The sequence below is a fragment of the Ovis canadensis genome, chromosome 2 (assembly GCF_042477335.2).
Source record: "Ovis canadensis isolate MfBH-ARS-UI-01 breed Bighorn chromosome 2, ARS-UI_OviCan_v2, whole genome shotgun sequence".
NCBI lineage: Eukaryota > Metazoa > Chordata > Mammalia > Artiodactyla > Bovidae > Ovis > Ovis canadensis.
In genome coordinates, this window is record NC_091246.1 from 107,790,694 (window position 1) to 107,803,205 (window position 12,512).

Below are 12,512 nucleotides of genomic sequence, written 5' to 3' on the forward strand. Positions count from 1 at the left end.
AGCAAGCTCTGCTGGGAGAGCACTTAATCAATGAAGTTAGAACACACTTTCACACCCTAAACAAAAATAAACTCAAAATGGCTTAAAGACTTAAAAGATAGGACACCATAAAATTCCTAGAAGAGAACACAGGCAAAACATTCTCTGAGATAAACCATACCAATGTTTTCTTAGGACAGTCTCCCAAGGCAATAGAAATGAAAGCAAAAATAAACAAATGGGACCTAAACAAACTTACAAGTTCTTGCATGGCAAAGGAAACCATAAACAAAACTAACAGATAACCTACCAGCAGTAGAAAATATTTACAAACAATGTGACCAACAAGGAATTAATTTCCAAAATACACAAACAGGTCATAAAACTCAATACTAAAAAATACAAACAACCCAATCAAAAAAAAAAAAAAATGGGCAGAAGACCTAATATAGACCTTTCTCCAAAGAAGACACATAGAGAGCCAACAGGGACATGAAAAGATGCTCAACAGCACTAACTAGTAGAGAAATGCAAATTGAAACTACAGTGAGGTATCACCTCATGCTGGTCACGTATCCCTATGCCTGATTCATGTTGACATATGGCAGAAACCAATACAATATTGTAAAGCAATTATCCTTCAATTAAAAATAAATAAATTTAAAAAGAAGTCTACAAATAGGGCTTCACTGGGCTCAGCAGTAAAGAATCAGCCTGCCAATGCAGGAGACACAAATTCAATCCCTGGCCTGGGAAGATAGCACATGCCTCAGAGCAATTAAGCCTGTGTGCCACGACTATTGTTCAATAAAATACATTAAAAAAGAAAGAAAGAAAACAAACTTATGCTTTCTAAGTGGGGGCATAAATTAGGGATGTGGAACTAACACATGCAAACTACTTATCTAAAATAAACAACAAGGTCCTACTGCACAGCATAGGGAACTATGTTTAATATCTTGTAATAAACCATGATGGAAAAGGATACAAAACACACAGACACACACATATCGGAATCACTTTGCTGTATGCCAGAAACTCACACAGCCTTGTAAATCAACGATATTTCCATTCTTAAACTAGTTCTGATTCTAATTCATTCTGCGTGGTATCAGTGTTGAGAACTGGTTCTGTCAGGCTGAAAGGCTGTCCTTTCTGCTTCAGAACCCCACGCAGGCAGCAGGGTGGCTCTGAGGCCACAGGCTCCCAAGTCAACACTTACTGGATTTGCACTCACACAGCCAGCCACTGTTCCACAAACACGGCTGCTTTGCCAAGGTGCCCGGCTGTAACTGGGTTTCTAACCACAGCTGCACACTGTATCTAGAACACGCTATCCCCCACAAACCTCTAGGCTCTGGTCTGGAGCCCAAGTCCCTGACCAAGACTCCCTCTTTTATCTTGGGGGAACTTTTACATTTTCTTGCTAACAGTGCCAGGGCCATCTCAGTTCTTAGGAAGCTGAATCTCAGAAGGGAAGAGGAGAGGGCCTTGATTCCTCTCCTGGAAGACTCTTGGTAAGTTCAATTTGGCACATGGCGGGGGATGCTGAGAACAATCTTTGTAAATCTTCCTTCACCAGAGACATGAATATCAACTCACTTGTATTGTCATCATCAACAGTATTCAGGGAATAACCCAAGAAGATCCAGAGGGCCAATGTCTTGCTGCTCCTCCAGCCAAAAACAAATTAAAACAAACAAATATATATTTTTGTGAAAGAGAGAGAGAATAAGATATTTTCCCCTGCTATAGTTTTACAAATTAAAGGGGGAGGGTCTCTCTATAGAAGCCCCTGTTAGATGGATCATAAGGTGTGTTCTGCTTCAGAGAGAATCAAGATCCCAAGAATTCTCTCCTGAATTTCTTCCACTGAATTAAAGCCCTAACCACTCTCCCACCCCCTATCCCCCCCACCCCCATGAGCTTCTTGGAAGCCAGTCCTCACCTCTTAGTGAATCAAACTCCTAGTGGAGAAATCTCCAAAACTTTTAGGTCAGGGAGAAAAATTCCAGCATTTGCCAACATGGTTTGGACTCATTAATTTTCTGACCCTAAAAAGGCTATCATTTCTATGGAGAGGAGAAATAAATGGAACTTGTATGATGGTCTTAAATCCCTCATTCTGATACTTGAACACTATTTTCTGAAATACTTTACATCGAGGAACTTAAGACACAAATTAAAACATAGCATACATTGCTAGAGCTCTCTTGATGTGGGATATTTTATACTTCAGCTCTGCTGGTCCAATCAATACAAATCACTTGGATTCTGTGGGAAAACTCAGTAAAGGTTCTATAAAGTGGTCACAATGTGGGGACAATTTTTGCTAATTCATTCCGAAAGGAGCTCTCTTTGGAATACCAGTAATAAAGGCAAAGGCTGACTTGCCATTGATAGAACACTGTGTTACAGAAAGGCTTTTGGGTAGAATTGTTATTGTGTTTTAGATTAATTTTAGTGAATGTATAACTGGCTTCCCTAGTGGCTCAGACAGTAAAGAATCTGCCTGCAAGGCAGGAGACCTGGGTTCAATCCCTGGGTCAGGAAGATCCCCTGAAAAAGGAAATGGCAACCCATTCCAGTATCCTTGCCTGGAGAACTCCATAGATAGAGGAGCCTGGCCAGCTATAGTCCATGGAGTCACAAAGAGTCGGTCATAACTGAGTGATTAACACACACAGTGAACATATTTGCCTTCCACTCTAATGCATGCCCATATCCTATGAAACAGTAAGTAATTTAACTTTTTTGGCTGCTCCGCATAGCTTATAGATCTTAGTTCCCTGAGCAGGGATCAAATCTGGGTCCCAGAAGTGAAAGCACTGATTCCAAATCACTGGACCACCAGGGAATTCCCAGTAAGTGATGTTTTAATAGGATTATAATATATGTAACACATATCATGTACTTAGAGATGAAATATCCAGGAAAAATATTTCCAAAGCTTATTATTTCTTGGGATTTCCTGTGTCCTACTTGATATGTATATTCACAAAGGGAACTGCTTTTAGTTATCGAAGACCCTACTGTATTTATTACTTCAACTTGCAAGTTTTATTTGGATTTCCAAATGTGTAAATTTCAACATGTTTTATTAGAGAGGTTATAGCAATAAAGGAACAATTTTGAGGCTCATTTAACACCTATAAATTTCCCTGTTTGCAATGTAAAAGAAATGGCCTCAGCAGACCACATGTCTGCTCATATTTCAAAGAATATGAAATCTAAACACATTTTAAATTGCTCTATATTGAGAGCTCTCTTCTTCCATAAAACACTTATGGGCTCATTGTTTATATTTTTATAAAAATGATACCTGACTCTGAACAGATTTATTATATGAAAATTATTTTTTCAAATAGCTATATTTGAGAAGCCATATAAAAGTTAGTTGATTATAAATCAACAATTACAATCAACCTGAAAAATGCTAAAAAGACATTGATCAAAATATTTGAAAATGTACGTGTATACAAAGCCTGCACACAAATGTTTATAGCACTTTTATCTATAATTGCAAAACTGTAAGTAACAAAAATATTCTTCAACAGGTGAAAAGATGAACAAACCATGATATATCACTATCACAGAAAATTATTTGGTGATAAAGAGAAATAAGCTAAGAAAGCTTAAGAATACATGAATGACTCAAATACAGACTGCTAAGTGAAAGAAGCCAGTCTATACAGATTACATACTCTAGGGTTCCAATTATACAACAGTGAGGAAAACATAAAACTGTAGAAATGGTGAAAAGATCAGTAATTGTCAGAGTTCCAGGAAGAATAGGTGAAGTCCAGGAAAAACAGTGACAGGCTTTATTTTCTTGGGCTCCAAAATCACTGCAGATGGTAACTGGAGCCATGAAATTAAAAGATGCTAGATCCTTGGAAGAAAAGCTACGACAAACCTAGACAGCATATTAAAAAGCAGAGACATTACTTTGCCGACAAAGGTCCATCTAGTCAAAGCTATGGTTTTTCAGCAGTCAATGTATGGATGTGAGAGTTGGACCAAAAAAAGGCTGAGCACCAAAAAATTGATGCTTTTGAACTGTGGTGCTGGAGGAGACTCTTGAGAGTCCCTTAGATAGCAAGGAGATCAAACTAGTCAATCCTAACGGAAATCAATCCTGACTATTCATTTGGAGGGATTGATGTTGAAGCTGAAACTCCAATACTTTGGCCACCTGATGCGAAGAGCTGACTCACTGGAAAAGACCCTGATGCTGGGAAAGATTGAAGGCAAGAGGAGAAAGGATGGCAGAGGATGAGATGACTGGATGGCGTCATCTACTCAATGGACATGAGTTTGAGCAAGCTAGGGGAGATGGTGAAGGACAGGGAAGTCTGGCATGCTGCAGTTCATAGGGTCACAAACAGTTGGACACGATTTAGTGACTGAACAAGAAGGAGATATTTTAGGGCATTGAGTCTATTCCGTATTATAATGTAATAAGGGATAGTGAATACTATGTGTTCGTCAAAACCCACTGACCTTTACAGTATGAAGACTGATCCTTAATGCTTGCAAGTTTAAAAAGTATATTTAAGAGTTGGGGTATCGCAGGATGGAAAGCAGAATGTGACATAACAAGCTAATTATATGACAACTGTACAAAACAACCTTTCTAAAGGGTGGGATGAAGGGAAAGGTGATGACCTGAGCAACTTTGGAAATAGACCCTATAAAACTGAGGGCAAAAGGCACTGCATGTAAGCCCTGTGGCCCTAGCGGGTTGCCGTTTCCAACTGCACTGTAATTTCAGGCTCACTCTCCTTCCACTCCTCTTCCTACCAAGGCAACAGGCTAACAGCACAATCTTCTCTTCTTTCCGGTCTCAGTTCCACTGCCTACCAGCTGGGTGAGCTTGGTCTCGCCGCCTGACCTTTTGGAGCCCCAGTTCCCCACCTGAAAAAGTACTTCAGGAAGGAATGTTGCTTGGGTGAAATAAGCCAAGCTTTCTAAAGTGTTTGGCGAACTTGGCAATGTCATTTTTATCACTAATGTTGATATAGGTATTGTCCTCATTACCAACAGACCAGGGGCTTGTAGAGGCTTCAGCACCCACTTGGGCTCTACAGAGAACAACCGTTGACAACTTAACCTTTTCTCATTCTCGGTTTGATAAGTAGGTTGTGTCCAGCAAACCACACAATTATTGTTGGGATCTGGGCTATGATTCCATTTACTGTCAGACCAAGGCCTCTTTTAGACTGCCAGGAAACCAAAGGGCTCATTTTCAAGTTTCCTTCTTTCCTGGCCTCTTTTCCTGCCAGAGTTTATTTCCATGTGAACATGATCATTCATTCTAAATATTCCATGGGCTCCTAAAACTGGCCAGTTCTCCTCGATTCACTTCTCTCCTGAGGTCCATTTTTCTGACTTTATTTCTATGATATTTAAAGATCAGTTTTTGTCACAAGATAAAGACTGCAGTGTCTGAGAAGTGTAATTGATTATTTACCAGCAGGTTTAGCTCCACGTATCAAGATTGACTGACCTCTTAAAATTTGTACATAGTCACCAAACAATTCAAAGAAATTTCTCAGTTCTGCTTTCTTCTCACTCTTTAGAGTCAGGTTGTTGGTCCTAGATTGCATTCGGTATTTAAAAAGACAAGCTTTACACTAGAAGATCAATATATCTAAAATAAAAACAAGGGTTTGGGAATAATTTTTATTGTTGGGGGTGGAGGGGGTCAAGCTAACAAAAGCTTGTTGTTGGCATTCCATGTCTGAGCTGAAGATTATATAGAGGTAAATATCAGTGGCAGATTCCTGTTGAAATGAGTTATCTGTTCTTTTAAATCTCTATATAGCCACCAAAGAAAAGAAAGATTAAACCTTAATCTGTCTACTAGGCTATTTATTGTTCATAGCTGTCAATGATGCCTATAAAAGTATTGTCTTATTATGTCAAAGTGCAGTTAAGCAATGGGTGTTCTTTGAGCTGAGGGCTTCCCAGGTGGCTCAGTGATAAAGAATCTGCCTGCCAACACAGGAGACATGTAGAAGATGCGAGTTCGATCCCTGGGTCGGGCAGACTCCCTGGAGGAAGAAATGGCAACCCACTCCACTATTATTGCCTGAAGAATCTTGTGGACAGAGGAGTCCATGGATTGCAAAGAGTTGATTAAGCAACAGAATGCACGTGCCTTGAGCTATACCTAAAAACATAAAATACTTTAAATAGTGATTGCTGTTATACCAAACTATTTCACTATTAAAGTGTTAGTTGCTCAGGCTTGTCTGACTCTTTGCGACCCCACGGACTGTAGCCCACCAGGTTCCTCTGTCCATAGCATTTCCCAGGCAAGAATACTGGAGTGGGAAGCCATTCCCTACTCCAGGTGATTGAACCCAGGTCTCCTGCATTGCAGGCAGATTCTTTACTGTCTGAGACACCAGGGATTATTTTGAAACAAATTGAACAACAAGTTAGTGTATTCAAAAACAAAAAATAAAGATCAGGTCCAGCAGGGTGCTCACGTCCTCTACGGGTCAGGGAGCCTTGCTGTGCACACCCAGGCAAACGAGATTGTGTGTTTGCTCTTCTGACGAAAAGTGTCTGAGCAGGAAGTTTCCCCCATAAGCCCCATTACAGTCACGGCTACCTGTCTGGGGTCCTAGTAGTTCCCAAGTGCATCCTAATCCCAACAGGAGGGCCTTTGGGAAGCAGGTCCCTTCCTGCAGCTATAGCAGCATAAGATTGACATCACAGGCCACAGCCCCTTGGTGATTAATTCTGCTGTCTCCTCTGGGCCTCATGGAGGTTCCTCAGTGGGTCAGTTTCCCTGTTTCACTGCAGTAGCAGAAAGCTAAGTCTGGGTACTAGAGGTTATCTTGTTCAATCCACTTGCAAAAGCCATTCTCAGCACAAACGTTCCAGGTTCAGAGGAAAGTTTAGTTTTCATCAAAAAGAATACTCTTATATGGAGCTCAAAAGTAATTAAGTTAATAAAACAGGTTAGTTGTTTCTTTTTAACAGATGGAAGATTTTTAGAGACATTTTCAAAGGCGATTTTGTCTGTAGCTCATTATTATGTCAACAAATATACCGTGAATTAGTTTTCAATTAGCATCATTATTGTGAAAATCCTTTTGTCGAAGATACTCACATAAAACAGGTCCTCCTTCTCTCCTGGGAGGGGACCTGTGATGGTTGAAACTTGAAGCTGCTTCTCTCCACACCTCACCCTCAGCCACTCCAGAAGTCTTTAAGCCTGGAGGAAACGGGAGAAAGGGGCTGGTTAAGGAACAGCAGCATGTCCTAAATCTGGGTGCAGGCATAAGCTCCCAGGTGGCAATCAGGGGAAGAGTTTATGTATGTTCCCATTTTTCCCCCCAAGTTTAAGATGTCCAATGTCTGCAATTACTTATACCTAAAACATCTCCCGAGACTTTCTCTGATTGGGAACATTTTGCTGTTACTGTTACTTGTTTTTTAGGAAATACTAATCAGCCCGCTTTTCAAATTTAATACCGATGCATTTAAGATTGTTGCTTAAGTTCTATATCACGAACTGGCACTGTCATTAATTTGGGGAAATTTTTCTATTTGGTGGCTTCCCTGGCGGCTCAGACAGTATAGAATCTGCCTGCAATGTGGGAGACCTGGGTCTGATCTCTGGGTTGGGAAGATCCCCTGGAGGAAGAAATGGCAACCCACTCCAGTATTCTTGCCTGGAAAAGCCCATGGATGGAAGAGCCTGGCAGACTACAGACCATGGGGTATCAAAGAGGCTGACACAACTGAGAGGCTTCACTTTCTTTCTGGTGGATCAGAGGGTAGAGAATCTGTCTGCAATGTGGGAGACCCAGGTTCGATCCCTGGGTCAGGAAGATCCCCTGGAGAAGGGAATGGCTACCCACTCCAGTATTCTTGCCTGGAGAATTCCATGGACTTAGAAAAATCTGGCAGGTTGCAGTCCATGGAGCAGCAAAGAGTTGAACACAACTGAGTGACTAACACTTTCTATTTGTAATAAACTTTGATTGGACATAAGAGTGATTTTATATATATATATATATATTTATATGCACACAGGCATGCTAAGTCACTTCAGTCGTGTCGGACTCTATGGCAACCCCACAGATGGCAGCCCACCAGGCTCCCCTGTCTCTGGGATTCTCCAGGCAAGAATACTGGAGTGGGTTGCGATTTCCTTCTCTCATATATATATATATATACATATATATATATATACACACATACATACATACATACATACATAAATGTACAAGACATACACACACAGACATACACACTGGGCTGGCTGAAAAGTTCATTCGATACAACCAGGAATGCTTTCCCTCCTGTTCTTCATCTAGATAATCCTGCTCTATTATAATCTTTCTAACTCCTGGAAGTCTGCTCAAAATTGAATTAAAACAACAATGACTAAAGGATAGTTAACAGATGCTACAATCCCACTTCACTCCAAACAGAATGAAATGCCTTTCATGCCTTTATTCTGAGGCACAGAATAGATTTCATCTTTAGTCATTTTATGTTTTGTTTTACAGTGATGGATAACATTTGGGTGAAGACCTGGTAAGCTGGGATGGTTGTTGTTCAGTCGCTAAGTCATGTCCAACTCTGCAACCCATATCAAAATAAGACATCTGGATGGTGAGGAAAACTTGGCAAAAACACACAAAGAAACTGTGAAAGGGAAAAGATCCTCAGCCAACCACCTTCCTGAATCACAGTGGCCATTCCTCCTGCTCCTCCTCCCTCCTCCCCTCTGCTTTTTCTGCCCTTATCTCTCTCTCTCCCTCTCTCTCTCCCTCTCTCTCTCTCTCTCTCACACACACACTCTTCTCCTAAGGTAAAAACCACTCTGTGCTCTCTGCCTGTCTGTCTGTTTCTCTCTCTCTCTCTCTCTCTCTCTCACACACACACACACACACACACACACACACACACACACACACTCCTTAAGGTAAAAATCACTCTCTGCGCTTTCTGTAAATGCCTCAGGTTCTACACTCCATTGCTGTGACAGTCCACCTCCCTGAGGTGCCTGTGCAGACCAGCTATTTCCTTCCATCAAGAAGCTGTTAGCTCACTCCCACCTGGTTTGGAAGAATCCAGGGGGCTGTTCTCCGACTCGAAGCCCCGTCTCTCTCCACTGCCTTCTCTCCCCAGTCTTGGCTGCAGTGGCCTGGCAGGCGGGCTGGTGAGGGATGAAGCAGACAAAGGTCCACTTGTAACCTCCTTCCAGCACCTCCTCTTTTCTCCTTTTGCCCAAACTCACCCAGTGAGTTGGAGCATTTAAGGAGATTCCTCTGCCAAGAAGACCAAAGGAAAGGAGAAGAAAAAGGGTATGTACTTTTTCCTTAAAAATCATTTTAGGTTGTTGTTTCTGCTGCAAACTACTGCTATAGAATAGGGCAGAAGTGTTTTTGTGTCTGAGTCAGAAGAGAAAGGGAGATGGAGAAAGCCTCAGAGGAGGTGATGAGAAAAAAGATACTTCCCAAGTTAGAGGGAAAGAATCAGATGAAAAGAGAAGAGAAAATGTACATTTCTTAACAGGAAAGGCATTTAATTGGGGGCTTTAAAGGAGGCAGCTCCTTCACTGTTGGTCCTTATTAAAGCCTTATTAAAGCCCCCCATCTTCTCTGAATCTGGCCCCACAATTTCACTACTCAGGACTGCGTGAGACTGATGGAAGTATATGAGCTCCTTTTCAAAGCACGAGCTGTATCTCTTTATTCCTACTTTACATGAAGTATAAAAACAGTGAGAAAGCAATGTTTGTCTTTTTTTTTTTCTTTTGAAAAATCCTGATTCCTAAAAAGAAACTGGTATAAATATGTGAGACAAAGAGGGAATTCACAGAATTTATCCTCGGCACCCCCAGGATGGAATACAACACAGTGTCTATACTGCTACAATAAAAGGAACTCTTTTTTCCTTTGGGACTTATGAAAGTTCCTCTTTAAAGGCCCTTCACTTAGTTACACAAGCTGTGCAAAGCTCTCCCAAATGCTGCAGTGGTGATGATTTCAGGGAAATAATGAGAATGATGTAAGCCTGCATATTCATAGCATCCTCTGAGATGCTCGAAGGCAGATCACCTTTGGGGCTGATGTGGACTTTGTTTTTCTACTGATGAGGGTCTCTTGGAGCTGACTGTCTGTTTTAAAGATGCTTGGAAGGCTTATTCACATTGTAATACCACTTCTGTTCCTTTAACCTACACTTTGAGAAGTTTCAATTCAGTGCTCAGTCATTCCAATATAAATCTCTTCTGGTACAGTTAATAAAAAAGAGAGGGAATTGTTAAAAAAAAAAAAATCATTGATTTTCATCGGCCAGGAAAGATGAATGGACACCGTCATGGACTGGATGGCAGTTTTCATCTCTTCCAACTATTTGATATTTTAAATGTCAAGCTCTGGGTTAGAATTTTCATTGCTTTTGCAGCCTTCGCTTCTTTCTGGCCGTGTTACAAAAGGAATCAGAAAAAGGGCTGCCCTTTCTAATTCATCAATTCTGCTTCATCCCGTGCTCTTAATGCCAGTTTCTAGAACAAACATCAGCTGTCTGCAGGACCATTGCTCCCTGAAGGTCTGAACGCTTTCACGACATAATCCTACAAGTTTTGGCCATTAAATGAGATAATTTTTCTTTTTCAGTTTCCCCTTAAGTCCAGCCATTCAGAAGCTTGCTGGTGCCAAATACCCTCACACAACCAACATTTGCAATCCCCTCCCTATATGATGGTGGCAGTGATTTATTGTTTAGCCGGAAACATCTTGCCTACAGCCCTGTATCCTCTGCATTGATCTTTTTAAAATAAGGCCACTATTGAGGGAGTTTGAGGGAGAATGGATGCATGTACATGCATGGCTGAGTCCTTCACTGTTTACCTGAAACTGTCACCACATTGTTAATTGGCTATACCCCAATACAAAATAAAAAGCTCAAAAAAAAATTTATCCAGGGTTATGATTAATCAGACATTTATCAGGTGATCTACATTTTTTGATGTTTTTCATCTGAACTGTATTTGTTAATATCAATTATTAAACACATAAAATGAGATACAATAAACCTTTATTGTAAAAAATAATGCCGCTATCCTATTGGGATAGGAATGATATCTTACAACATTAGGAACAATGTTAGTTACATAACATTGAATTCAAAAAAACCGATTGGTAACTATCTAAAGATCTCTTGTTATTTCCTCAGATGTTCAGTTTTTAGCTTTATTTGCTGTTGTAATTTGCATATATTCCAGGAGGAATTTAAAGGGCAGGTCCTTCAACAGAACGAGGGGAAAAAAGAGAGCAATTTGCTTCAAATTGATCAAAATAATTTCACTCTTGTTGGCACTTGAAAATATATGGTCTTGATGGATTGCTAAGGATGAAGGTCAGTGTCTTTTAAAGAAAAAACAAACCAATGTATCATGGGAACATACTGGTTCAGACATTTCCCCACTTGCAGAATAATAGTTAAAGCTATTTATCTGTACTTAAGTAAAGGAAGAAGAGAAGACTTCAATTCAAACAGGTAATTTTATAAAGTGTTGGTTTTTTTTTTTTTTTTTAAAAAAAGCTTCAAGCGAGTACTTGCCAGGTATGGAACTTTCCACCCTAGTATGTGACTAAGGCAGACAGAAACACCATTCTGTGCTCTGGCCTGGACACAGCCAGAGAGGCACGCGGTGTGGCAACACACCCACTGCCTTCTCTAGCAATTTACTTATTCATTCTTTCAGCGGATGCTGTGTGAGCCCATCCTGTGAGCCTGGCCTGGAAGCAGGCCTCTGAGAGGTGAGGGAGGAGGAAAAGGTGCATGCCCTGCCTTCACGGAACTGGCATTGCCTCCTCCAGTCCTCACATCACCTCCTCCAGTCCCCACACAGAGGCTGGCCCAGGCCTCCGTCCCTCATCTCTTCTCGTCCCAGTCTGTACTCACTGCCCTGCGACAAAGACAAAGCAATAAGTATCCCCATGACCCTCAAATTCATACCTCCAGATTTGCATTCAGCTGTCTACTCAACATCTTCATTTCACATCTGATGGGCATCTCAGTTTAACTCGTCCAGAAATTTACTCTTAAATCCCCCTCAGCTCAATAAATGTCAGTACCATTCAGGTCAGAAACCTAATAGGCATCCTGGAGTCTTTCTCTCTCACCTCATCTCTTCCATCCGACATACCATCTCTTTCTCCGACATACTTCCCACCAAGAACATAAATATTAGTTTCCCAGTGTCCCTGGCCATCTCCATTTCTCCTTCTCAACATCCCTGCCACTGCATGGGAGGCTCAAGAGGGACTGGATATATGCGTATGTATAGCTGATTCATTTTGTTGTACAGCAGAGTCTAACACAACATTGTAAAGCAACTATATCACCATTAAAAAAAAGATTAGAAGTCCTAAGTGAGGTTCACAACCATCCTCTCCACACTGAAACCCTAGTTGATTTTTATTCTATCTGTGCTTTTCTTTATTTTCCATGCCTTACACTAAGTATTACTATTTTTTTAGAAAAATAATTTT

General features: G+C 40.9%; 2 protein-coding genes across 30 annotated transcripts in view; one reads left to right on the forward strand and one right to left on the reverse strand.

Moving 5' to 3' along the window:
* SCRG1 (stimulator of chondrogenesis 1) overlaps positions 1-12,512 on the forward strand; it is a 97,396-nt gene that overhangs the window by 76,788 nt on the left and 8,096 nt on the right. The window contains exon 1 of one of the 2 annotated variants that reach the window (XM_069576768.1): positions 8,775-9,314. The exons of the other annotated variant lie outside the window; for it this stretch is intronic. The gene's annotated coding sequence lies outside the window, so the exon portion shown is untranslated. Of the gene's footprint in view, positions 1-8,774; positions 9,315-12,512 lie in introns of those variants that run through there. 2 annotated transcript variants of the gene reach the window in all.
* SAP30 (Sin3A associated protein 30) overlaps positions 1-12,512 on the reverse strand; it is a 100,311-nt gene that overhangs the window by 55,155 nt on the left and 32,644 nt on the right. For all 28 annotated transcript variants that reach the window (XR_011254429.1, XR_011254413.1, XR_011254407.1 and 25 more), the window contains one exon: positions 7,106-7,210. The gene's annotated coding sequence lies outside the window, so the exon portion shown is untranslated. The remainder of the gene's footprint in view (positions 1-7,105; positions 7,211-12,512) is intronic.